Genomic DNA, 27007 nt, shown 5'->3' with positions numbered 1-27007 from the left:
CATATATGTTTAATATTGATACTGCTTCATTATTGATGCTACCCTTTAGCAGGATATAATGCCCTTCCTTTTCTCTTTTAATTAGATCAGTTTTTGTTTTTGCTTGATCTAAGATGAGTATGGCTACCCCTGCTTTTTTGGCTTCACCTGAAGCATAGTAGATTCTGCTCCACTCTTTTACTTTTAGTTTGAATGTATCACCCTGTTTCAGGTGTGTTTCCTGTAAACAACATATAGTAGGATTCTGAATTTTAATCCAGTCTGCTAACTGCTTCCTCTTTATGAGGCAGTTTGCCACATTCACATTTATAGTTAGACTGACCAATTCTATATTGCTTGCCATACTATTAACCCCTACTTATGCTTTTCCCCTTTCCTTCCCTCTTACCCCCCTACCCAGTATTAAACTTGTGAACACCACTTGCTTTTCACAGCCCTCCATTTATAGTATCCCTCCCCCACCTTAAAGTTCCTCCCCTTATTGTACCCCTTTTCCTCACAATTTCTGTATTCCCTTCCCCTTAGCTTACTCCTTCCCTCTCACTTTTCAATGAAGTGGAAGAAGTTTCACCATAAATTAGATATGTCTATTGATACACACTATGTTCATCTCCCTCCTTTCTTTCTCTCAGATATAATAGGTTACCTTTGGCTCTTCATGAGATGTAGTACCATCACTTTACACTTTTTTATGATATAATTTCCTTTCTACCTCTAGTTTCTAGGATAAATTATACATATGTTCTTTACATATTTTTTATGGCAGAAGTATAGTTCTCAAGATTTCTTTTTACCTTTTTTGAAATCTCTTGAGTTCTGTATTTGAAGATCAAACATTTTATGTATGTCTGGTTTTTTCATCAAGAATAGATGGAATTCATTTATTTCATTAAATGCCCATCTTCTTCCCTGGAAAACAATGCTCATTTTTGCTGGGTATGTTATTCTTGGCTGCATATCAAGTTCCTTAGACTTTTGGAATATCATGTATCAGGCTCTTTGTTCTTTTAATGTGGATGCTGCTAGATCCTGTGTTATCCTTGTTTTGGCTTCTCCATGTCTGAATTGCTTTTTTGTAGCCGCTTCCAATATTTTTTTCCTTTGTCTGGTGGTTCTTGAACTTGGCCACTATATTTCTTGGCGTTTTGATTTTAGGGTCCCTTTCAGTAGGTGATCGATGAATTTTTTCAGTGTCTATTTTACCCTCCGTTTCCAAAATGTCTGGGCAGTTCTCTTTGATAATTTCCTCAAAAATAGTGTCCAAGCTCTTTTTTTCTTCAAATTTTTCAGAAAGTCTGATTATTCCCAAATTGTCTCTCTTGGATCTATTTTCCAGGTCTGTTGTCTTTCTGATAAGGTACTTGACATTCTTTTCAATTGTTTCACTTCTCTGGTTTTGCTTGATTACCTCTTGTTTTCTCCTTGAGTCATTCATCACTACTTGTTCGAGTCTAATTTTCAATGATGTATTTTCTTCACTCACCTTTTTATATCTTTTTGTAATTGTACAATTGTGTTTTTAAGTGAGTTTTTTTTTTTTTCTTCTTTGGAATTTTTTTCTATTTTATCCATTTTGTTTTTTTAGAGAGCTGATTTCTTTAGCCAGCTCACTAATCCTGTTTTCCTTGGAGTTGTTTACCTTTTCCAATTCACTAATCCTGTTTTCCTTGGAGTTGTTTACCTTTTCTAATTCACTAATTTTGTTTCTCAATGATTTGATCTTTTTATGCACTCTGGATAACTTCTCCAGGCTCTCTTTCCAAGCTTCCCTTTCCTTTTCCTATTTCTCTTCTAGCTCTCTTGTGAGAGCTTTTTTGATTTCCTTTATGAGATTCTTTAGTATTGAGGATCAGATCATATCCCCCTTAGGGGATTCCTCTGGGGACAGTCTGTTTTTAGTCTCCTCAGTATTTGAAGTCTGCTCTCTCTCCATACAAAAGCTGTCAATGGTTAGAGCCCTTTTGAAGTTTTTGTTCATTTTGTCAAGAGCAGAATCGAAGAAAATAAATTGACAAGAAAAACAATAGGTCTGTTATTTTAATATTGAGTTTTTTGTTGTTTGTTTGTTTGTTTTATTCAAAAAATAGAATGTGTTGTCAAGAATTAATGCTTTTTTTTGTTTGTTTGTTTGGTTTTTCTTTTGTTGTTTTTATTTTTTTCCCTTTGTGATATGACTTCAGATTTGATTACTACTTCTCAAGAGAGTAATAAGAGATATGACTGTTAAGGAATGGGTCTTCAAATTCTGTTATTCTGTATGTTTTCTAGCTCATTTCCTTGTGTAGATTCAGTGGAGTCCTTTGCTTACTATTTTATTAAAAAAACTGACTACATTAAGGCATTCAAAAGAAATTTCTTGAGAATTTATTCCAATAAATTTTATTTTTAAAAAAAGTATTTTATCATTTTTTTAATATAATCACTGTCATTCAAACTTTATAGCATATTTCAGTTCTTAGTGGAATTGGTAAAATAAATAAGTTACAAATAAATTCAACAAGGTAGGTGGAAAATCAAACATGAATGCCTGCCTCATACAATAAACTTTAAAAACATGGCTTTCTTTTGTGATTAGAGTAGGAACAGGGACAGACAAGACTGTCAAATATAATTGTAGAAAATGATTTTAATAATAGCATACAAAGAATGCTAGCTGACTTTAATCTAAGTCTGCATGAGTGTTGCAAGGTGTCATAGAATTTTTATTCTATAGAACTATGAGAGAGAGAGAGAGAAAGAGAGAGAGAGAGAGAGAGAGAGAGAGAGAGAGAGAGAGAGAGAGAGAGAGAGAGAGAGAATACCTGTGAATACCTGTTTCAAGCGTGTTATGCTGGATGATAAAATAATCTCCCTTTTCAGAAGCTAAGCATTATTTTTTTATTTTTATTTTTATAATATTATCCCTTGTATTCATTTTTCCAAATTATCCCCCTCCTCCCTCCACTCCCTCCCCCCGATGACAGGCAATCCCGTACTTTTTACATGTGTTACAATATAACCTAGATACAATACATGTGTGTAAATACCATTTTCTTGTTGCACAATAAGCATTAGATTCCGAAGGTATAAGTAACCTGGGTAGATAAACAGTAGTGCTAACAATTTACATTCACTTCCCAGTGTTCCTTCTCTGGGTGTAGTTATTTCTGTCCATCATTGATCAACTGGAAGTGAGTTGGTTCTTCTTTATGTTGAAGAATACATCTTCATACAACAGTGAAGTATACAGCAATCTTCTGGTTGTATTCATTTCACTCAGCATCAGTTGATGTAAGTCTCTCCAAGCCTCTCTGTATTCCTCCTGCTGGTCATTTCTTACAGAACAATAATATTCCATAACCTTCATATAGCATAATTTACCCAACTATTCTCCAACTGATGGACATCCATTCATCTTCCAGTTTCTAGCTACAACAAAAAGAGCTGCCACAAACATTTTGGCACATACAGGTCCCTTTCTGCTCTTTAGTATTTCTTTGGGATATAAGCCCAATAGCAGCAATGCTGGGTCAAAGGGTATGCACAGTTTGATAACTTTTTGGGCATAGTTCCAAATTGCTTTCCAGAATGGCTGGATTCTTTCACAACTCCACCAGCAATGTATTAGTGTCCCAGTTTTCCCACATCCCCTCCACCATTCATCATTATTTGTTCCTGTCATCGCTAAGCATTATTTTTAGCAATTAAACTTTATCAGACTTAATTCACAAACATTTTCCTAGTTTATAAATTATGACAAAAGAAGTTGGAACTTTAATTAAGGAAAAAAAATGCCCAGTATGTTTTGCTTCCAATGGGATCCTGAAAGACCAAGAAACAAACTTTTATTTTTCATTGTGTGGTCTTTCCTGATATTTTAAAGCACAAGATGAAGTTAAATTCTATTCCTAATATTATGACTATCATGGTAATAATCATTACAGGAATAATAGTTTTTTTTTATGAAAAAGTATTGCTAACAATAAAGAACAAGTGGCAAGAAGGGAAATTAGAAAAATCAAATGGAGATATACAAGTGTGTAGCTTGTATAGAAAGTGAATTAAATAAATAACATCAGATTTTACTACAAAAAAGAAAAGAAAGTAGATCCTAGAGCTAAATAGAGAAATAGTAGCGATCTTTTGATATCAAAGTTTAAATTAAAAGCCTCATTCTTCTAAAAATAGAACATTACATTGAATGTTCTGTTTAAAATGAATACTTTTTTTGTGTTAAAAACAATTTAATATTCCAGAAATGTCAACAATAAGTGAAGAAAATTTACATTTGTAGTTATCATTCTAACTGTTAACACATGGAGAGAGATAGTGTATATATCACTTCTCTTTCTCTCCTTCATTTCTTTCTTCTTTATCTAAAATGAAAACAAGAATAAAAATGACCTAATCCCTCTATATGAAAGGTTTTTTCCCCATTATATAAAGAAAAGTAACCTGCTTTCCTTAAATTCTTCATTCTATATATAGAGAGATAGATGTAGATATATAGTTGATGATTCAGATAAGCTAAGAACCTTGATTGAAAAATGAATGTTATAAAGTGCAGTGGATAGAGCACCAGCCCTGAAGTCAGGAGGCGTGAGTTCAAATCTGGCCTCAGACACAATACTTCCTAGCTTTGTGACCCTGGGAAAGTCACTTAACCCCAAATGCCTCAGGAAAAAAAAAAATCCTAATAACAGAATCTTTTATCAGGAATTTAGAAACTTTTAATAGGGCAGGAAATCTGTCTAGTCATTAAAACGAATGATTTATGAGAACTATTTGCTAACTCAAATTGATCCAAACACTTTCTACTATAAGGACAGATTGTTAAATCTAGTTGGCAATTTCACTTAAAATGGGACAAGAACTCTAAGGTTCACTGGTATAGAATCACTTCAGGTATTATTAAGGGATATCCTTTCTGATTCTGAACCTCAGAAAAATTTGACCCTTTTGTTTTCAGAAGGTAGGATCCCATTTGGCTTAAAGAAAATAAAAGAATCTAGGAGGAGGTGTGGACAAATAGTGTAACAGGAATGTGAGCAACCAGTGCAAATGCAGAGCTTAGACATTTAGTATCATGGACAGCAATTTCAGGGATATATATGTAGTTAGCTCTAAGAATAAATACTGTGTAATAAAATTAAAGAAGACTAAGAGTAGGAAGAGACCAGATTATGGAGAACTTTAATTATCCAAGGATTTTATATTTGATCATGGAAGAAATAGAAGTGTTCTTTATAGAAAATCCTTCAAATATGGTGTGGTGATGGATCCTAAATGTATTGTTTGAAGAAATGTCTAGTTGAGTTTTTAGACTTATCATTAGGTTGTTCTCAGAGTAATAGAATTTTTTTGGTCACATTAACTTTCAAAGATAAATTAAGCTATAGAGTTTTTAAAATCTATGTCAATGTAAGGATTAGTTATTACTTCAAAATTATGGATTCTAAAACATTTAAATAGAGAAGTATAAATTTCATATCATTTGATGAGCAATATGTTTAAAATTGTGTATTGTTATACACAATAGATATAATTATAATGCTTTTTCAAGACTTTTAAAATAATGTATTCATATACTATATATACATACATGCATATGTGTTTGTATTTATATATATGTATGCATAAATTCTATATTAATCTATAAGCTTCATGTCTATTTCCTCTATTAAGGAGAAACTGTAAAATGTCCATATATTGCATATATACATATATATTTGCTATATATATATGTGTGTGTGTGTGTGTGTGTGTGTGTGTGTGTGCACATACACATATGCATATATATCTATATATACACATTTATATATGCATGCACACATAAATATGTTTAAACGCTTATATATATATATGTGTGTGTGTGTGTGTATATACTCATATATTTGTTTGTTTATTTATATATTTAGACTGCTCTTCCTAGTGCCAACTCTAACATAGAGCTGACAAATATCAGCAAATATACTGGCTAGTTTGAAGCATCATATCATGGTGTTAGTATAAATTATCTATAATTTCCTATTTTGCAACAGATATTGGCACATCTACAACAATTATATCTATGGTAATTCCCTTGACTACATTAATTATAAGCACCACTCAGTGAGAGATCAAGTATCATGTGAAATATTTCTGTGTTGCCTTTGGGACAACTTTAAAACCAACTCTGCCAATAGTTTTATTTCTCTCTTTGAAAAGAGCAATTGACATTTCTCTATATTTTTATCTTCTCCCCACACCACACGTGTTCTTTTTTGGTCTTCTGGTTTCATTTATGCCTAGACTTATATTCTGAATGTGGTGAAATTTCTCTAATAGTATTTTAAGTAGTTGTTTAATGGACCACAAGTCCATATTGAAAGTATCCAGTATTAAGTTATTTGTGGACATTCTTTAAAATACGTGGTTTTTAGCATCCCAGTTCCAAATTTCTGCTAGTCTTTTGCAATTTCTGTGATAGGAGAAAAAGGAAGCATAAAGCTGAGGCCCATTTAAAAGTTTCTACTTTTTTTTTTTCCATAAAGAAGTATAACCTTACCAAAATTATGTGCTTCTAGGGCTAAGAGCCTTTTCACATCTTACTAGGTATATCCATTGACAACAAAGCACCTAAAATTGCATCAGCAGAGTATATTTTTCTAGCTTTGAGTAAGTTGCTACAACAGAAGGATATTTTGGGAAAATAGACTTTAGAATCTAAGAAAACCCTTCATACTGTATCATACAGTATACTGTAGCATCATAATAAATTATAGTAGAAGAGACAAAGTAAATATAATTGACAATGAATGTTCCTGGATAGACATGAAACTACTGAATTATTTTTGTTGTAAATAGATGTACATTTTTTTAAGCATGGTGAATTTATGCAATGAAAAAGGATATATAGGGGTTATGTGTCAGGTAATATACTAATTGCTTAGGCAACACACAGATATACAAATATATAAACTAGCATTTTTCTTCATGAAGTTCACATTAAAATGGATGGGGAAATCTGTCTATAAACAAAAATGTATAAGATTTAAACTAATTAGATATAATGCAACTTTCAAGGAAACGATATCAGTTTGGAGAGAGGGAAAGAGAAGAATATAAAGGTCTCTATAGAAAGTAGCTTTTCAGTTACTCTTGAAGGAAGGTAAGTGTAATATCTGGGCTAGCTCTCTGAAGGACTTCAGGATCAGCTCAAAACTTTGGTCTTTTGGTGTAGAAGTGAAGGAGGGAGGACAGCCACCATGAGGCTGGTCAAAACTTGTCCAGAGTCTGGAGTCTAAAGTCTGGCAACTTCTCTTGGGTCTGTGGTTGAGAGAGCCTTCTGTGTCTGAAACTCCCTAAAATATCTCAGTACAATTACATCACTACAACACAAAGAGCACACCCAAGCATTACATCACCATAGAGAACCATTATCTCACATTAAGTAGGGGCTTAACTATAAGCACCATTCAGATTCAAATCCACCTTTTCAGAGTTCACAGCACAAATGTTATGTTTGGATGCCTCTGTAAAGATAGTTGATCATTTCAGAGGAATCTTAGAAATGATTTCTTCAAAAATCCATCGCCAATTATATAATAGCTGGGTTATCTTTAAAGGAGATACATCTTTAAAATTTAAAGCTGGGCCCAATAAAATTTGCCACTCGGGGATGGTTTTACAGAATACATTATTTGTGCATTTGTATAAAATATATATATTTTGTCATATATATATATATATATATATATATAGATAGATAGATAGATAGATATAGATATAGATATATAGATATATATCTATATATATACATATAGATATGTCTTATCCTAGATAATTGTACTGTTCACTTAATGACCTTTAATAAGATTGTAGCTACAAGCACTGCTTAAGGAATAAGGCTTTACTCTGCTTGTGCTAAGAGTGATACCCACTGTATCTTGATTCAGGACTGCTGTGGGTGCCTCTTTTGTAGCAAAAACATATTATCAAAGAATTCTGATTGACTCTTTAAACTACATTGGATAAAGCCAGTTCAACCTCTCTCAAAGCCTCCTTACTTTTTTTTTTTTTTTGTAAGCTTTTGTAGTGAGTTTAAAGCAGTGACTCTTCTTAAAATGTCATATAATGGTTATAATTGATAGTTATTTAAGCCTAACACTGGACCCATACATTGGATATCTCCTATCAATTTCTGAAAGTCATTTAACGTGTTCAACTTCTCTGTTCTTCTCTTCCTTTTTTATTAATTTTAAAATTATAATTTTTTCACAGTATATATGCATGGGTAAATTTTTACAACATTATCTGTTGTACTCACTTCTGTTCCGAATTTTCCCCTCTTTCCCTCCACTCCCTCCCCTAGATGACATGCAGTCCCATACATGTTGAATGTGCTACAGTATATTCTAGATACAATATATGTGTGAAGAATCAAATTTCTTGCTGAACAGGATGAATTGGATTCAGAAGGTAAAAATAACCTGGGAAGAAAAACAAAAATATAAACAGTTTACACTCATTTCCCTAATGTTCCTTCTCTGGGTGAACCTGATTCGGTCCATCATTGATCAATTGGAAGTTAATTAGATCTTCTCTTCCATCAGAATACATCCTCATACAGTATCCTTGTTGAAGTGTATAATGATCTCCTAGTTTCCTCATTTTACTCAGCATCAATTCATGTAACTTTCTCCAAGCCTCTCTGTATTCATACTGCTGGTCCTTTCTTTGAGAACAATAATATTCCCTAATATTCATATACCATAATTTACTCAACCATTCTCCATTGATGGACATCCATCCATTTTCCAGTTTCTAGCCACTACGAAAAGGGCTGCCACAAACATTTGGGCACATACAGGTCTATTTCCCTTCTTTGGTATTTAGTATTTAGTAGTAGCACTGCTGGATCAAAGGGTATGCACAGTTTGATAACTTTTTTGGCATAATTCCAGATTGCTCTCCAGAATGGCTGGATTCTTTCACAACTCCACCAACAATGTATCAGTGTCCCAGTTTTCCCACATCCCCTCCTACATTCATCATTATTTGTTACTGTCATCTTAGCCAATCTGACAGGTGTGTAGTGGTATCTCAGAGTTGTCTTAATTTGCATTTCTCTGATCAATAGTGATTTGGAACTCTTTCATATGAGTGGAAATAGTTTCAATTTCATCATCTGAAAATTGTCAGTTCATATCATTTGATATGCCTCCCCCTCTTTTTAAAATTCTTTCCCCTTTCTTGTACCCTTCCCTTATTATTCTTTTCCTTTTCCCTTTTCCTTTTCCCCTTTTTAATGAAATGAGAGAGAATCCTCTGTAAAACAAATATGTCAATTATTTTCTCTTTGAGCCAATTCTGATGAGAGTACAATTCATACAATGTTCCTCCCCTCTCTGAATTCCCTCAGTTATGATAAGTTTTCTTTGCCTCTTCCTGGGATCTAGTTTCCCTCTTTTTATCTCCCTTTTTTCCCTTTTCTTGACACTATCCTCTTTAAATTTTTACTTCCTTATTTATGTTACATCAGTACAATCAAATTATACACATACTCTTTATGTATATCCACAATAGAAATACAGTCCTCAAGAGTTCTGTTTACCCTTTTCTGCTTCTCTTGAGGTCTGTGCTTAGAGATAAAAGTTTTTGTTCAGATCTGTTTTGTTTTGTTTTGTTTGGTCTTTTCCTTAGAAACAAATGGAATTCTTCTGTTTCATTAAATGTCCATCTTCTTCCATGGAAGAAAATGCTGAACTTAGCTGTTCTGTTTATCCTTGGCTGCATTCCAAGTTCTTTTGCCTTTTGGAATATCAGATTCTAGGCCCTTACATCCAGATCTTGAATGACTCTAATTGTGCCACCTCGGTATTTGAACTGTTTTTTCCTGACTGCTTGTAATATTTTTTCCTTAGTCTGATAGTTCTGAAGTTTGGCCACCATATTCCGTGGACTTTTTTTTTTTTAGGGTCTTTTTCAGAAGGTGTTGGATGAATTATTTCAATGCTTATTTTACCTCCTGGTTCTATTACCTCTGGGCAGTTCTCTTTGATGATTTCCTGTAAAAAAGTATTTTTTTTTATCATAATTTTCAGGAAGTTCAATAATTCTCAGGTTATCTCTTTTAGATCTATTTTCTAGGTCTGTCAATTTTCCAAGTAAATATTTGACATTTTTCTCCAGGTTTTCATTTTTTTTGGTTTTGCTTGACTGATTCTTGGTGTCTCAATGAATCATTTATTGCAATTTATTCAGTTCTGATTTTTAATGAGGTATTGTCTTCATTTTTTTTTTTTTGCTTCTTTTTATATATGTCCAATTGAGTTCTTAAATGAGTTGTTTTTCTCTATGGAATTTTTTTTCATTTCACTATTTTTTTTTTAGTGAGTTATTTTCTTTTTCCACTTCACAAATCCTACTGTCTTAGGAATTCTTTATCTTTTCCAATTCACAAATCCTACTTTCCAGTGATTTTTTAACATTTTGCAATTTACAAATTCTGTTTCCCTGCACTTCCTGAAAGTTCTTTACCTTTTCCAATTAACATTTCAGGAAGTTGTTTTCTCTCTTTCCTTTCCCTATTTTTCTTCTAACTCTCTTTTGAGGTTTAAATAGTCTCTTCTAGGAGAGAGAATTATGTGATAAGGGCCAGATAACATTCCCCTTCAGGGAATTATCTGGAGACTGTTTGGTATTAGTCTCCTCAGGTGGCAAACCTGCTCTCTTTCTGTATAGAAGCTAACGTTCGTCCTTTTAATTTTTTTACTCATTAAAAAAAAAAAAAAAAAAAAAAAAAAACTATAGCAGGGGTTCTCACACTACAGCTAGCAGGCCAGATATGCCACACAGGACGTTTATGTAGCCCTCCTGGTTATGGAAAATGGGTTGAGGGGAGGAGACAGAGTGTGAGTTTTTGTTTTTACAATAGTCTGGCCCTCCAGTAGTCTTAGGGACAGTAAACTGGCCCCCTATTTAAAAGCCCCCACTGTGTGCCCTAGCAACTGCCCTGACGCTAGAGGCTGAACAGTGAAAGTGTCACAACCCCAGGCCAAAGACCACTATGAGACTGTGGATATTAGTCTCTGACCAGTGAATAGCCCCAGTACACAGACAAGAAGTAGCTCTGCCTCTGGAAGCACAGTTGCTGCTGTGGAAGTTTCAGTGCTGTGAATGTTCTACTGCCCCAAGCTGAGCTCCCTACTGTGCAGATTAGCAGCTGCCCTGGGCAGTTTCCCCCTGCTGCTGTGCAGGTTCTTAACTGCCCCAAGGAAAATCCCCATACAGCAGAATGGGGCTGAACAGCTGTGTTGTGATATGTGCTGAGTCACTTCGGGGTGTTCGGTAGATATAGGCAAACTACAGTTTCTGGCGTTTTTTAAAGTGGCTTTGATTTCTCTGCTGATCTGCTGTTTTGCAAGCAGAGTAGAGCAATCAGCCTATGCCAGAGTGCTCTGTCTCTGTATCTTTTCTAACTCCAGAGGCCTCCACAGCCCAATCTGCACAATATGCTAGCCTAGTTCTATCACTGTCCATGCTGGTCTTTTTCTGCCCCTCAGGACAGACCTTTTGTGATGAAATTCCAGATTCTCTGCGGTTGGTAAGTTGTTGTACTTCTAATCTTCATGGGTTTTATCAATCTAGTTCTATTTTTGAGGCTGAATTAATAGTTGGTAGTGAGGGTAAGAGAGAGCTTAGAAAGTCACATGTGGCTTCTCTGCTATCTTGGCTCTGCCCCTCAACTACTCTGTTCTTAAGGAAAGTTTTTTACTGTAGGCATCTTAGGATATAGTTCATATACTAAATGCTGAAAATTCGTGTGTCTTTGAATTTTTTCTGGAACTATACGCAATTTGCAGTTTCTTAGTGTTTCCATAGTATTTTGTACATAGGCTGCTAACACATCCTCAAGTGCACACCCTAAGATATCATATATGCAATGTAATAACATAACTTGGAAATAGTTTTCTTACTGGAGTGAGAGTAGCAGCAGCATACATCTGACACATAGTAAAAAATATTTTTCATTCCCTGTGGCAAAACTGTCTGATCATATCATTTATAAGGCTTAGGTAAATTAATGCTGGGTACTGAAAAGGCAAATCTTTTCATATCCTCCTTATCCAGAGGCATAGAATAAAACAATCCATATTGTCTATAACCCAAAGAGGCCATTCTATAGGTAATTGAGTAGAAGATGGAAGTCAGGCTGAAGAGTTCCTATAGTTCCCATATGTTTAGTTACTTTTTTTAAATCAGTCAGCATCCTCCATTTTCCAGATTTCTTTCTTACAATAAATATAGGGGAATTCCAAGGACTTAAAGAAGGTTGTAAGTATCCTTTGTCAAGTTGCTCCTGTACTATATCTAATAATGCCTGAATTTTATCATTTGCTAAGGTCCACTGTTCTAACCACACAGGTGTATAAGATTTTCACTGAATGGGAACAGAAGAGAATGCAGGCAGGCCTTCAACAACAGCCCTGCTTAAAAAAAAAACTAAAATACTATAAATTACTATACTACACTATACATTTCTAAGCATTAGGGGTTAAAATTTCAAAAGCCAAAATCTTTAATAACAGCTTAATATAAGATGATGTAGACCCATAAAAAGAGCAAGACTTTTTTTCAGATCTTTGATAATGTCTAGATTAAATGGAGTATATTTTCTTTCTTTTTTTTTTTTTTTTTTTTTGACCTGAAGTATCAAACTCTTTAGTCACAAGTTATGTTTCTTTTCTCAAATCATAAGTATCCTGTTCTTCCTCTTTGGCTTTAATAAGTGACTTTTTTGTAATTGTGTCATAGGGGGTGGACAAAGCTACTGCATGGATGATGCTGATGCTGTTACTGCACTTCCCACTCCTCCTCCTCCCTCCATCCATGAAGATAAAATTGAAGGAGAATGGTTAAGAGCCCAGTGAGCTGCTTCTGAATTAACAAAAACCTTGCTTCTTCATTAACCTAACTATGCATTCTATATACTTCCCTTGTGGTGGAGGAGTCTTTTTTCTTAGTATTTGTCTCCTCTCAGCTAAAAAAAAATAAAAGTGACTAGTTTCCAAAAAAAAAAAAAAGTTACCAAAGTTTCCTGCTTGTCTGTTTTTATACTCACCCTATTTCCAGGTCATAGGGACTCCTCCACTGAGATTATGATTGCATCAGTCAAAAATTTTTGTGCCCTCCTTTGCAAGGGTCTGCATTTCTAGGGCCCTACATTTGGCTGCCAGAATGTAATGTCTGGGCTAGTTCTCTGGAGCATGTTGGGAGCCCAAGTTTTTGATCTTTAGGTGGAGAAGTGAAGGAAGCAGGACAACCACCACAAGGCTGGTCAAAGATGGATTCCATAGTCTGGAATCTGGAGTCTGGTGTCTTCTCTCGTGTCTGTGACTGAGAGCTGTGGTTGATAGAATCTTCTGTGTCCTAGACTACCTTAAATATCCCAGCACAATTACATCAGTACAGCACACTGAGCACTTGTAACCATTACATTATCATAGAGAACATTATCTCACATTAAGTACTTGACTCTAAGCACCTACTTAGAAAAAAGATACAACTGTTCAGTGTTCTGGCCCTCTACAGGTAGGGATTTTAAAAAGCTGAGGAGAAGATGAAAGCATGGTAGACAAAAATTATTATGCAGAGATAGATGATAAAATTAAGACACACCAGGTATAGTCAAAGTTATAATTTAGGAAAATTAATTAGTTGATAGAATATAGGATAATGAAGAAGACAAAACAAAACTTGAACTATGAAGTCAATATGGACAGTATTTGCTTAAGTTCAAATTAAAGGTGACATGAGATTGATGTAAAATGTTAGTTGTATAAATAAAGAGTGGTAGATATATGTAAAAGGTGATAAAGGGGTATAAACCTCAAGATCTTATAAATGTATTGAATTGTGGAGTGAGAATGAGAAATAAAGGATAAAATCAAGATTTTGAATATAATGTTTATCTATATTATAAATATAAACATATAATATATATTAATAATATAAATAAAATGATAATTGTTTCGTTTAGAGAGGAACTTAGGTTTGAAGAGAAAGAATGATTATTTCCATTTTGATGTGCTGAAGTTAAGATGATATTCACATATGTAATATTAAGTTATACTAATTCATAGAAAAGAGTACACATATACATGCACATATATGTACTTACAAATACTTGCATACATAAATATGTCTTCTACTTGGATATAACTAACAGATAGTTTATGATATGGGTCTATAATCCAAAAAGGATCTCTCTCTCTCTCTCTCTCTCTCTCTCTGTATATATATATATATCTATAGATATATATATATAGATATAGATATAGATATAGATATATAGACATATATCTATATCTATATCTATATCTATATGTATATGTATATCTATATGTATATGTATATCTATATCTATATCTATATCTATATCTATATCTATATCTATATATATTTGGTAGCTGTGTGCACATAGACATGATAACTCTAGCATACTGATTAGAACACCAGGTTAATATGAAAATAGACAAATATGAACATGCTTTAGGATAGAGCATTGACCTTTACCTAGTCAATGAGAGTATTATTGATGAATATCAAATGAGATAGAAAGAGAACAGTTACATAAACCAGATCAGTAAATCAATCAACAACTATTTTTTGATTTCTAAATCTATTAACTTTTCATTCCTTTGCTATTTACTCCATATTATCTATGACTCATTTATTTATTTGTTTTTAAATTTAAATTTTCTCTTTTTATTGACAGAACATAATGCATGGGTAAATTTTACAACACTGTCCCTTACATTCAATTCTGTTCCAACTTATCCCTTCCCTCCCTCCATCCCCTCCCCTAGATGGCAGGCATTCTTATACATGTTAAACATGTTAAAGTATATCTTAGATACACTATATGCATGCAGATACATACAGTTCTCTTCTTGCACACACACACACACACACACACACACACACACACACACACACACAAAATTGGATTCTGAAAGTAAAAATAACCTGGGAAGAAAAACGAAAGTCCAAGTAGTCCACATTCATTTCCCAGTATTCCTTCTCTGGTTGTAGCTGATTCTGTCCATCATTGATCAATTGGAACTGCATTAGATCTTCTCTTTGTTGAAGATAGCAACTTTCATCAGAATACATTCTCATACAATATTGTTGTTGAAGTGTATAATGATCTCCTGGTTCTGCTCATTTCACTTAGCATAAGTTCATGTAAGTCTCTCCAAGCCTCTCTGTATTCTTCCAGCTGGTCATTTCTTATAGAACAATACTATTCCATAACATTCATATACCACACTTTACCCAATCATTCTCCAATTGATGGGCATCCATTCAGTTTCCATTTTTCTGGCCACTACAAAGAGGGCTGCCACAAATATTTTGGCACATACAGGTCCCTTTTCCTTCTTTAATATCTGTTTGGGATATAAACCCAGTAGTAACACTTCTGGATCAAAGGGTATGCACAGTTTGATAACTTTTTAGCATAATTCCATATTGTTCTCCAGAATTATTGGATCTGTTCACAACTCCACCAACAATGTATCAATGTCCCAGTTTTCCCACATCTCCTACAACATTTGCCATGACTCATTTATTGCTAAATTCCTACACTACCCAGTTACCAAAGTAATTTCCCTTAAAAAGTCTAAATATTTCACTGCCTTAGTAAATATGTTTTGCCATTTTTCCTTAAAGAAAAAATATAAACTATTTAGAATTGTGTCTTTGAAGGAAGCATATTTGTGGTGGCTTCAAGGTTATAAAAAATAGAGAAAAATAGTCCTACATTTCATAAGCACTGAAGTCTACTGAAAAGTCTAAGAATAAAAATAGTATCATACATCTCTGCACCTAGCCTTACAGCATAAGTGGGAATTTAGAAATCCTCTCTGGGGATATACAGGATATGTTTTATAATAATATTACACATTTGGAAGTAAAAAAGACATTCAATGATTCATGAAACTCTAGTATTGTATTATCATATAAGTTTAGATTATTCTAATTTTTTGAAAAAGTGCCATGAAAGCTTTATGCTAAGCCTTTATGAATTGGGAAGGAATACATCATTAACATAGACATGCCAATTTTTAAACTTCTGTAGTAAAAGCAAGAACATGATTTCCAATATGATCATACTTCTGTTATATAAATTCCATTGTTCATCTTGAATTGTGAGGCTGCCAAGAGCATTATCAATGATGGAAATAAGAAGTAGAGGTTTATATTCACCATAATATAATAAAATAAATTGGAAAAAAGAGAAGATTAAAGAAGAAAAGAAGAGAAAATTACTTTGTGTTTTTGAGCTATAATAAAAGGAATAAGAGGGAGTTCTTTATAAATGGTGTTTATTTTCTTGGAAAAAATAAAAGGTGAGGATTCAGAGAAGATGGAATAATAGTTTGGAAAATTTCAAATTCTTCACAATTTTTCCACATACAGAACAAATTTGCTCCTCAGGGCAAACATATATTCGTGAGAATTCTAGAAAATTTGGGACAGAAAATCAGTCCTTTTACAAAAACAAAAGAAGCTCAGAAGAAAGCTCGTAAGCCAGGGATTAATGCACATGAAGTATCATCATTTCCAAAGTATCTCCACAGCAATACCAAGTGGTGAACAATGAGGCTAATCTGGATGTGGCTGGAGCCTCAGAAGGAACCACAGAGACATTTATCTCCAGGATTATTTTAGGTGTTGAGGATCTGAGTCTAGGAAGACAGAAAGAAGCTTGTTTCATTAGGATTACAAGGACCATCAGTGCTGCAGAGATGTGGCCCTGGATATGAAGGTGAGTGTAGAAACAGTGTGGCAGAGATGCTATTGGTTGTGGGCACTGGTTGGAGGGTGGAGATTTTGGTTTGGGCTTCCAAGTTGGAAGGGAAACCTGAAGTTAAGCTAGAGGTACCAACCCCCCAGCCAAAGATTAGAGATACTTACCATAATACCACTTATTATTATTATTTTTTTAATGAGACTACAAAGAAAAAATACCCAATAGAAACTTACTGTGGAAATAGTAATGACTAAGGTTCATCTTCAAAGGAGGGCACTGAAATAAAAAAAAAAAAAAAAAAAGAAAGCTTCTTCTATTCCAAAAAGAAAAAGTATTGTTAAATGGATCCCTGCTCAGAGCAAATTTATAGAAGAATTCAAAAAAAACACTTAAAAATCTAGTGACTGTAACATGCCCTCCTGGCAGTTACAATTACTACTCTGCCCTATGCCCAACAGAGTACCTTTGACCACTGACCTTTGCAGTGTCAACTCTACCCTCTTGCCTCCTCTGAGGCCTTCAAAGGTCTCTGGCCACAATTTTGTGAATAGTAGTTTAATAACCAGTAACACACTCAAGAATAGCCATGTGTAATCTTAAAAGCCTTTATTACACCTACTCATATAATGCCCTGACTTGTCAGTTCCCTAGTGAACAACTGGTCTGAAGACCCACATGTTCACTACCAAACTCCTTATCTTTCAGCTATCCATCAGCTTGGCTGGGCTACCCCAGGTTAGGGAACCAGGTTAAAGGGTGCCAGGTTAAAGAAAGTGACTGCTGAGGGGGGAGCCAAGATGGCGGAGAAGAAACACACTACTCTGTGAACGTCCTCACTCCCTCACAATCAATTAGATAAATTAAGCCTCAAAATAAGCCCTGGACTGATAGATACCACAAGGACTGGAAGCACAACTTACCAGCTGAAGAGAATCTGGAGTTTCAACAGAAAAGGTCAGTTCCCAGGGGAGGAAGAAGAGAGGCCAGCACAGAAGCTGGGTGCTAGCATACAGCCCCGATCGCGCTGGGGAGGGCTCTGGGATCAGAGAAGCCACTGAGATAAAGGAACCTGGCACAGGCTGTTAGCTCTTCTCAGCTAATTATTTAGCAGTTCAGAAGAGAAAGCTAAAATACCTTAAAAATTCAGATAGATTAGATTTTCCCGATCCTGGAGGTGACTCAGCAGATCTCGGCTCCAGGGGGTGTGGCCTCAGCTACCTCCTGAGAATAGTTAAGAGATTGACAAGTGGGCAGATACGGCCCAAGGCAACACACACTGTCTAGATTAGCTGGAGGGAGTGGAACTCAGCTCCAGGAAGTCCCAGAAAAGCCGAACCTTTGAACTAGGGACCACGGTTTCTGGCAGACACTTCCAGTTTGAGTGCAGGGGCTTTTCACGTCACCTGCTGCAGACATCCACACCCCACCGGGACACATAGGCTAGGCTTTGTGCTGCCTTTACTGTTCAGTCTCAACCTCAGGGAAGCCGCTAAAACACAGCGCCCTCAGGGCACAGCAGTGCTAGTCACCTCTGAGGCACTTCCAGGGAGGGGGTAGGGAACTCTCTCCCAGAGCTCTATCTTAGCTCAGGCGCTAGAACGGCTGCATCCATCCGGTCTGGGAGGAAGCTGGTAAAGAAGTAAATAAATAATTTCCTAACCCAGGGACAGACCCCAAAAGATTTTTAAAATATGAACAAAAAAAACAGAAAAACCATAGAATCCTTCTACACAGAGAAAGAGTGTGTATCCAACCCCGAAGAAGTTAACAGTAGAGAGACAGCAGATAACAACATAAAGGGGAACGATTCCTGCCCCCCATCACATAAGTCTCTCCTAGGAGAGACTATTAAAAAATTAAGGGAGCTTGAAGAAAAATGGGGAAAGGAAAGGGAAGCTATGATAGAGAATAACAATGTCCTGAAATTGGAGTTGGAAAAAATAAAGAATTCACAGGAGATGCAGGGAAACAAAATTTGTGAATTAGAAAAGATTAAAAAATCACAGGAAAGTAGGATTTCTGAATGGGAAAAGACAAAAAAGTCTCAAGAAAATAGAATTTCTGAATTGGAAAAAGAAAATAATTCTCAAAAAAAAATTAGGGAAATGGAAAAAAAATTCAATAGAGCAAAATAATTCATTTAAAAACGAAATTGGGCATTTACAAAAAGAACTAAAAACTGTGAAAGAAGAAAATATCTCCTTAAAAGTCAGGATGGAACAAATAGAAATGAATGATTCACAGAGAACCCAAGAATCAGTCAAACAAAACAAAAAAAAAAATGAGAAGCTGGAGAACAACGTCAAATACTTACTGGGAAAATCTATAGACCTGGAAAATAGATCTAGGAGAGATAATCTGCGGATCATTGGACTTCCAGAAAACTATGAACAAAAAAAGAGCCTAGATTCTATTTTACAGGAAATTATCAAAGAGAACTGTCCAGAGATAATAGAAACAGAAGGGAAAGTAGATGTGGAAAGACTTCATCGAACTCCTTCTGAAATAGACCCTAAAAAAAGAACACCATGGAATATTGTGGCTAAGCTGCAGAATTACCACACAAAGGAGAAAATCCTGCAAGCAGCTAGAAAAAAAACAATTTAAATACCAAGGGGCCACAATAAGGGTCACTCAAGATGTGGCTGCCTCCACATTAAAAGATAGAAGGGCCTGGAACCTGATATTCCGTAAGGCAAAAGATCAAGGACTGCAACCAAGAATGAACTACCCAGCTAAGTTTAGCATCTTTTTCCATGGAAGAAGATGGTCATTCAATGAAACAGAGGAATTCTATATGTTTCTAAGAAAAAAACCAGACTTAAACAAAAAATTTGATCTACATCCACAAGACTGAAGAGAAACAGAAAAAGGTACACAGAACCCTTGAGAACTGTAACTCTGTTGTGGGTATATAAAAAGTACTCAAGGATAATTTGATTTTACTGATATAAAAGAAAAAAAGGGGGGTGTAGTAAAGGGAAGGAGGTCGGTTCAGAAAAAGGGGAAGGAATGATAAAAAGAGGGAAACTACATCCCAGGAAGAGGCATAGAAAATACACCATATCTGAGGGAACTTAGTGAGGGGGAGAATCATTGTGTGAATCTTACTCTCATCAGTAGAGGCTCAAAGAGTAAACAATTAACATATTTGTTTTTCAGAGAATTTTCTCTCACCTCATTAAAAGGGGGAAGAGGAAAAGGGAAAAGGAAAAGGAGAATAAGTGAAGGGACTTGGAGGGAGGGGGGAGGGATACTAAAAAAAAAAAAAGAGAGGGTTGTGCGTCACAAGGGGGGGTCTGTAATTAAATATCGGGGAGGGGGATCAGGGGGGTTAAGGGAAAAAGCATAATCTGGGGATAATATGATGGCAGGAAATACAGAATTAGTAATTTTAACTGTAAATGTAAATGGGATGAACGATCCCATCAAATGGAAACAGATAGCAGATTGGATCAAAAAGCAGAAACCTACAATATGTTGTCTACAGGAAACACACTTAAAGCAGGGAGATACATACAGAGTAAAGGTAAAAGGTTGGAACAGAGCCTATTATGCTTCAGGTAAAGCCAAAAAAGCAGGAGTAGCTATCCTTATCTCAGATCAAGCAAAAGCAGAAGTAGATCTAGTTAAAAACAATAAGGAAGGAAACTATATCCTGCTGAAAGGTAGCATAAATAATGAAGCCATATCAATACTAAACATATATGCACCAAGTGGTATATTATCTAACTTTCTAAAGGAAAAATTAAGAGAATTGCAAGAAGAAATAGAAAGTAAAACTATAATAGTGGGAGATCTCAACCTTGCACTCTCAGATTTAGACAAATCAAACCACAAAACAAACAAGAAAGAAATTAAAAAATTAAATAGAACATTAGAAAAACTAGGTATGATAGACCTTTGGAGAAAACTGAATGGCAATAGAAAGGAATATACTTTCTTCTCAGCAGTTCATGGATCCTATACAAAAATAGACCATATATTAGGACATAAAGATCTCAAAATTAAATGTAGGAAGGCAGAAATAATAAATGCCTTCTTCTCAGATCACAATGCAATAAAAGCTACATTCAGTAAAAAGTTAGGGGTAAATAGACCAAAAAGTAATTGGAAACTGAATAATCTCATCTTAAAGAATGACTGGGCGAAAGAGCAAATTATAGAAACAATTAACAATTTCACCCAAGATAATGACAATGATGAGACATCATACCAAAATCTTTGGGATGCAGCTAAAGCAGTAATAAGGGGAAATTTTATATCTTTAGAGGCTTATTTGAAGAAAATATAGAAAGAGAAGATTAACGAATTGGGCTTACAACTTAAAAGGCTAGAAAAAGACCAAATTATAAACCCCCAACCAAAAATGAAATTTGAAATACAAAAATTAAAAGGAGAAATCAATAATATTGAAAGTAAAAAAAAAACTATTGAATTAATAAATAAAACCAAGAGTTGGTTTTATGAAAAAGCCAATAAAATAGATAAACCTTTGGTAAATTTGATCAAAAAAAAAAGAGAAAATCAAATTGATAGTCTTACAAATGAAAAGGGGGATCTTTCCACCAATGAAGAGGAAATTAGAGAAATAATAAGGAGTTACTTTGCCCAACTTTATGCCAATAAATTTGATAACTTAAGTGAAATGGATGACTTCCTCCAAAAATATAGGCTTCCTAGATTAACAGAGGAGGAAATAAATTGCTTAAATAGTCCCATTTCAGAAAAAGAAATAGAACAAGCTATTAATCAACTCCCCAGGAAAAAATCCCCAGGACCAGATGGATTCACATGTGAATTCTACCAAACATTTAAAGAACAATTAGCCCCAATGTTATATAAATTATTTGAAAAAATAGGGGATAAAGGAGTCCTACCAAACTCCTTTTATGACACAGACATGGTACTGATACCTAAGCCAGGTAGAGCGAAAACTGAGAAAGAAAATCATAGACCAATCTCCTTAATGAATATTAATGCTAAAATCTTAAATAAGATATTAGCAAAAAGACTTCAGAAAATCATCTCCAGGATAATACACTATGATCAAGTAGGATTTATTCCAGGAATGCAGGGCTGGTTTAATATTAGGAAAAATATTAATATAATTGACCATATTAATAATCAAATTAATAAGAACCATATGATCATCTCAATAGATGCAGAAAAAGCATTTGACAAAATCCAACATCCATTCCTACTAAAAACTCTTGAGAGTATAGGAATAAATGGACTATTCCTTAGAATAATCAGGAGCATATATTTAAGACCTTCATTAAGCATAATATACAATAGAAATAAACCTTTCCCAGTAAGATCAGGAGTGAAACAAGGTTGCCCACTATCACCATTACTATTCAATATAGTACTAGATACGCTAGCCTCGGCAATAAAACCCAAGAAAGAGATTCAAGGAGTTAGAGTAGGAAATGAGGAAATTAAACTATCACTTTTTGCAGATGACATAATGGTATACTTAGAGAACCCCAAAGACTCTGCTAAAAAGCTACTAGAAATAATTCAAAATTTCAGCAAAGTGGCAGGATACAAAATAAATCCACATAAATCCTCGGCATTTTTATATATCACTAACAAAATGCAACAGCAAGAGATACAAAGAGAAATTCCATTCCAAACAAATGTTGAGAGTATAAAGTATTTGGGAATCCATCTACCAAAGAAAAGTCAGGAATTATATGAGAAAATTACAAAACACTTGCCACAAAAATAAAGTCAGATTTAAATAATTGGAAAGACATTCAGTGCTCTTGGATAGGCCGAGCGAATATAATAAAGATGACAATACTCCCCAAACTAATCTATTTATTTAGTGCTATACCAATCAGACTCTCAAGAAACTATTTCAATGACCTAGAAAAAATAACAACAAAATTCATATGGAAGAATAAAAGGTCGATAATTGCAAGGGAACTAATGAAAAAAAACTCAGAGGAAGGTGGTCTAAGTGTACCTGATCTAAAGCTGTATTATACAGCAGCAGTCACCAAAATCATTTGGTATTGGTTAAGAAATAGACCTGTAGATCAGTGGAACAGATTAGATACAAAGGACAAAAAAGGGTACATCTATAGCAATCTAATCTTTGACAAACCCAAAGATACCAACATTAGGGATAAAAATTCATTATTCGGAAGAAACTGTTGGGAAAACTGGAAATTAATATGGCAGAAATTAGATATGGATCCACACTTAACACCATATACCAAGATAAGATCAAAATGGGTCCATGATTTAGGCATAAAGAATGAAATCATAAACAAATTAGAGGAACAGAGGATAGTCTACTTCTCAGACCTGTGGAGGAGGAAGGAATTTATGACCAGAGGAGAACTAGATTTCATTATTGATCACAAAGTAGAAGATTTTGATTACATCAAACTAAAAAGTTTCTGTACAAACAATACTAATGCAAACAAGATTAGAAGGGAAGTAACAAATTGGGAAAATATTTTTAAAAGCAAAGGTTCTGACAAAGGTCTCATTTCCAAAATATATAGAGAACTGACCCTAATTTATAAGAAACCAAACCATTCTCCAATTGATAAATGGTCAAAGGATATGAACAGACAATTCTCAGATGAAGAAATTGAAACTATATCCACTCACATGAAAGAGTGTTCCAAATCACTACTTATCAGAGAAATGCAAATTAAGACAACTCTGAGAAACCACTACACACCTGTCAGATTGGTTAAGATGACAGGAACAAATTATGATGAATGTTGGAGGGGATGTGGGAAAACTGGGACACTAATACATTGCTGGTGGAGTTGTGGAAGAATCCAGCCATTCTGGAGAGCAATTTGGAACTATGCCCAAAAAGTTATCAAACTGTGCATACCCTTTGACCCAGCAGTGCTACTACTGGGGTTATATCCCAAAGAAATACTAAAGAGCGGAAGGAGACATATATGTGCCAAAATGTTTGTGGCAGCTCTTTTTGTTGTAGCTAGAAACTGGAAGATGAATGGATGTCCATCAGTTGGAGAATGGTTGCGTAAATTATGGTATATGAAGGTTATGGAATATTATTGCTCGGTAAGAAATGACCAGCAGGAGGAATCCAGAGAGGTCTGGAGAGACTTACATCAACTGATGCTGAGTGAAATGAGCAGAACCAGAAGATCACTGTACACTTCAACAACAATACTGTATGAGGATATATTCTGATGGTAGTGTTAATCTTCAACATAAAGAAGAGCCAACTCACTTCCAGTTGATCAATGATGGACAGAGGTAGCTACATCCAGAGAAGAAACACTAGGAAGTGAATGTAAATTGTTAGCACTAATATCTGTCTGCCCAGGTTACATGTACCTTTGGAATCTAATGCTTATTGTGCAACAAGAAAATGGTATTTACACACATGTATTGTATCTAGGTTATATTGTAACACATGTAAAATGTATGGGATTGCCTGTCTTCGGGGGGAGGGAGTAGACGGAGGGGGGGGATAATTTGGAAAAATGAATACAAGGGATAATATTATAAAATATATAATAAAATTATTAAAAAAACACTCAATTGACAGGGCTGTTTAGTCAACTTAATGTACATGTAAAAACAAATTCTTATATAATGCACAAGACTACAAGCTCCTTATATAGCATTTATATTCAATAAGTCTGATGATTTAATGGAAAAAATAGAAAGATAATGGATCTACATTCTCCAAGACAACAAAAATCTGCATATTCCAGGGTTTTTTTCTTTTTAATATATTGAGAATTATACCTGTTCGTTTATTTTTGTTTCACACTAGATGATCATGCATCATAGAATAGGTGCAATCTTACTGCAACTTCGAGAGACAATGTAATCCATCTTCATTATTTTATAGATAAGGAAATTGAGGCCCATGTATGGTAAGTGATTAGCCAAATATAGATAGTAAATATTCTATCAACCCAGGGAATTTGACTTCAGAGTCTATATTATTTCCAATATACTATGTTTGAAACTATAAATGTCATATTTTCCTTGTTCTGAGTAACAAGAGCATTCTCAGTAATAATTTAAATCTATGTATCTTTTAATGATCAATGCATGTACTTTGACCTTGGGATATTAATATATATATAATATATATATGTATATATATATATATATATATATATATACAACACTGACCTATAGTCAGACAAAAATGGGCAAAAAATTGTTATAAGTAAATGTTGTTACCCAGATTAAATTACACACACACACACACACACACACACACACACACACAGAGTTTGATTTTATAATTAACTCGCAAAATATGAGTGAATATTCATTAAACTGACCTGCCAACACAGGTCTTTAGTAGCCACTTGTAGGTAAACCATTTTGTGGTTTAATATCTATCTGTCTATCTAGCTATCTATCCCTATTTATCTACCATCTATCTATTTATCTATCTACACACATATTTCAACTCTGAATGATTTAATAAATATTCAGTCAACATTTTGATAGTACAAAATATACTGGGCTTGAGAATAAGGAAGATATGGGCTCAAAATCTGAACCAATGATTTATAAGTTATATGACACTAGACAAATTACACAAATTTTCCATTCCTCAGTTTCTTTGTCTATAAAATGAAAATCCCTACATCAAAGGATGATTGTTGAATTCAATGATGCTATATGTTAAATACTTAGCAAACCTAAAATCATTATGGAAATGGCACAACACAATTATTAGTATGAACATATTCAAGACCTCCTGCTAACATACAATGATAAAAAATTAAAAATTAGTCCCTACCCTACATAAATTTACATTTCTGTGTGGAAATACAACATTTGTACAAATAAAAATAATGCAACAAAAAACTAAGTGAAACATAGCTGATTTAGAAACAAAAATAAAGAAGAGTTGATAACTATTGAGAAGAAAAATGTTCGCAGTAGTCCTCAAACTTTTTAAATAAGGATCCAATTCACTGTCCCTCAGACTGTTGGAGGGCCAGACTATATTAAAAACAAAAACTCACATTCTGTCTCCGCCCCTCAGCCCATTTGCCATAACCTGGCTGGCTGCATAAACATCCTCAGCGGGCGCATCTGGCCTGCGGGCAGTACTTTGAGAACACTGGTTCTAGACACTTAAAAATGAAAGTAGTTTATTGTATAAGCAGTTGAAGGCGCCTAAATCATAGAAGTGAAATCATAGATTTTGCTGAACTAAATGAATAAGGCAATATGCTAAGTAAACTTGTAAAACATATGTAACCATATAAATCAACTCCTTAGCACAATTTCCTTTCTGCTATACCTTTTCTAATCACCATAGTACATAACACTTTTTTTCCTCCCCATCCCCAATAATTTACTAAAATTGTGTTTTTATATATAAATATATAGTAAATATTTAATTTACTTTAAATAGAAAATGTTTTGTTTCTTCTTTTCTATTATCTAAGACTTTGCACTATACTTTCTCTTCTTGTTGGTCCCATGTAACATTGATAAATAGGTGCAAAATCAAGGTGTTTGATTAATATAGTTAATATCTTCACTAAAATTATCTTTTACTTATTTATCATGATATGAAAGTGGCTCTGGCTTCTCCAAATTCAAACTCTGACATATCACTAATTTGAAAAGGTTTCAGATACGCTTTTAGTGGGTCTGTTTTTCAAGGACCAGCCTAACACTTTTTGGGATGGCACAATAATAGGTGACTGTTCTCTGGATATGCAGTTCCTTTGGCCACAGTGAACCATGACAAAACATCTACTAAGGAACAGATTAATTATATACATAAGTGGGAAAAGTATCTACATATATATTTGAAATCAATTTAGTGAGAATTTTCATTGTTTATAACTGGTAAAAAACTACATCAGTATATAGATATTCATTTAGCATTATCATTGTCATGTCATTTTTCCTTCACTTCAACAAAAAGCAGTCAATTAACAACTGACAAGAATCATATTTATTCCTAGTAGCAAAATGTAGAATCCACTATGGCATATCTGTAACCTCTACCACCAATCTACTAGATGGGGAAGCTTTTTCAAGAATTGTAAGAAATGGTTCCTGCTGATTTGATGGACAAATAATCTATTTTCTTTGACAGGTCTTCTATTTGAGTGAATCTGTAGAGAATGGGTCAATGGGGAGCTCTTATAGTGTAAGAAATGGCTTTTAATTAGAAATTAGGGGTAGATAATTTGGGATATGAGGATTATGGGGGAAGTACATCATTTT

This window comes from Sminthopsis crassicaudata, chromosome 1 (genome assembly GCF_048593235.1).
Source record: "Sminthopsis crassicaudata isolate SCR6 chromosome 1, ASM4859323v1, whole genome shotgun sequence".
Classification (NCBI taxonomy): domain Eukaryota; kingdom Metazoa; phylum Chordata; class Mammalia; order Dasyuromorphia; family Dasyuridae; genus Sminthopsis; species Sminthopsis crassicaudata.
This window is presented reverse-complemented; position numbering follows the sequence as displayed.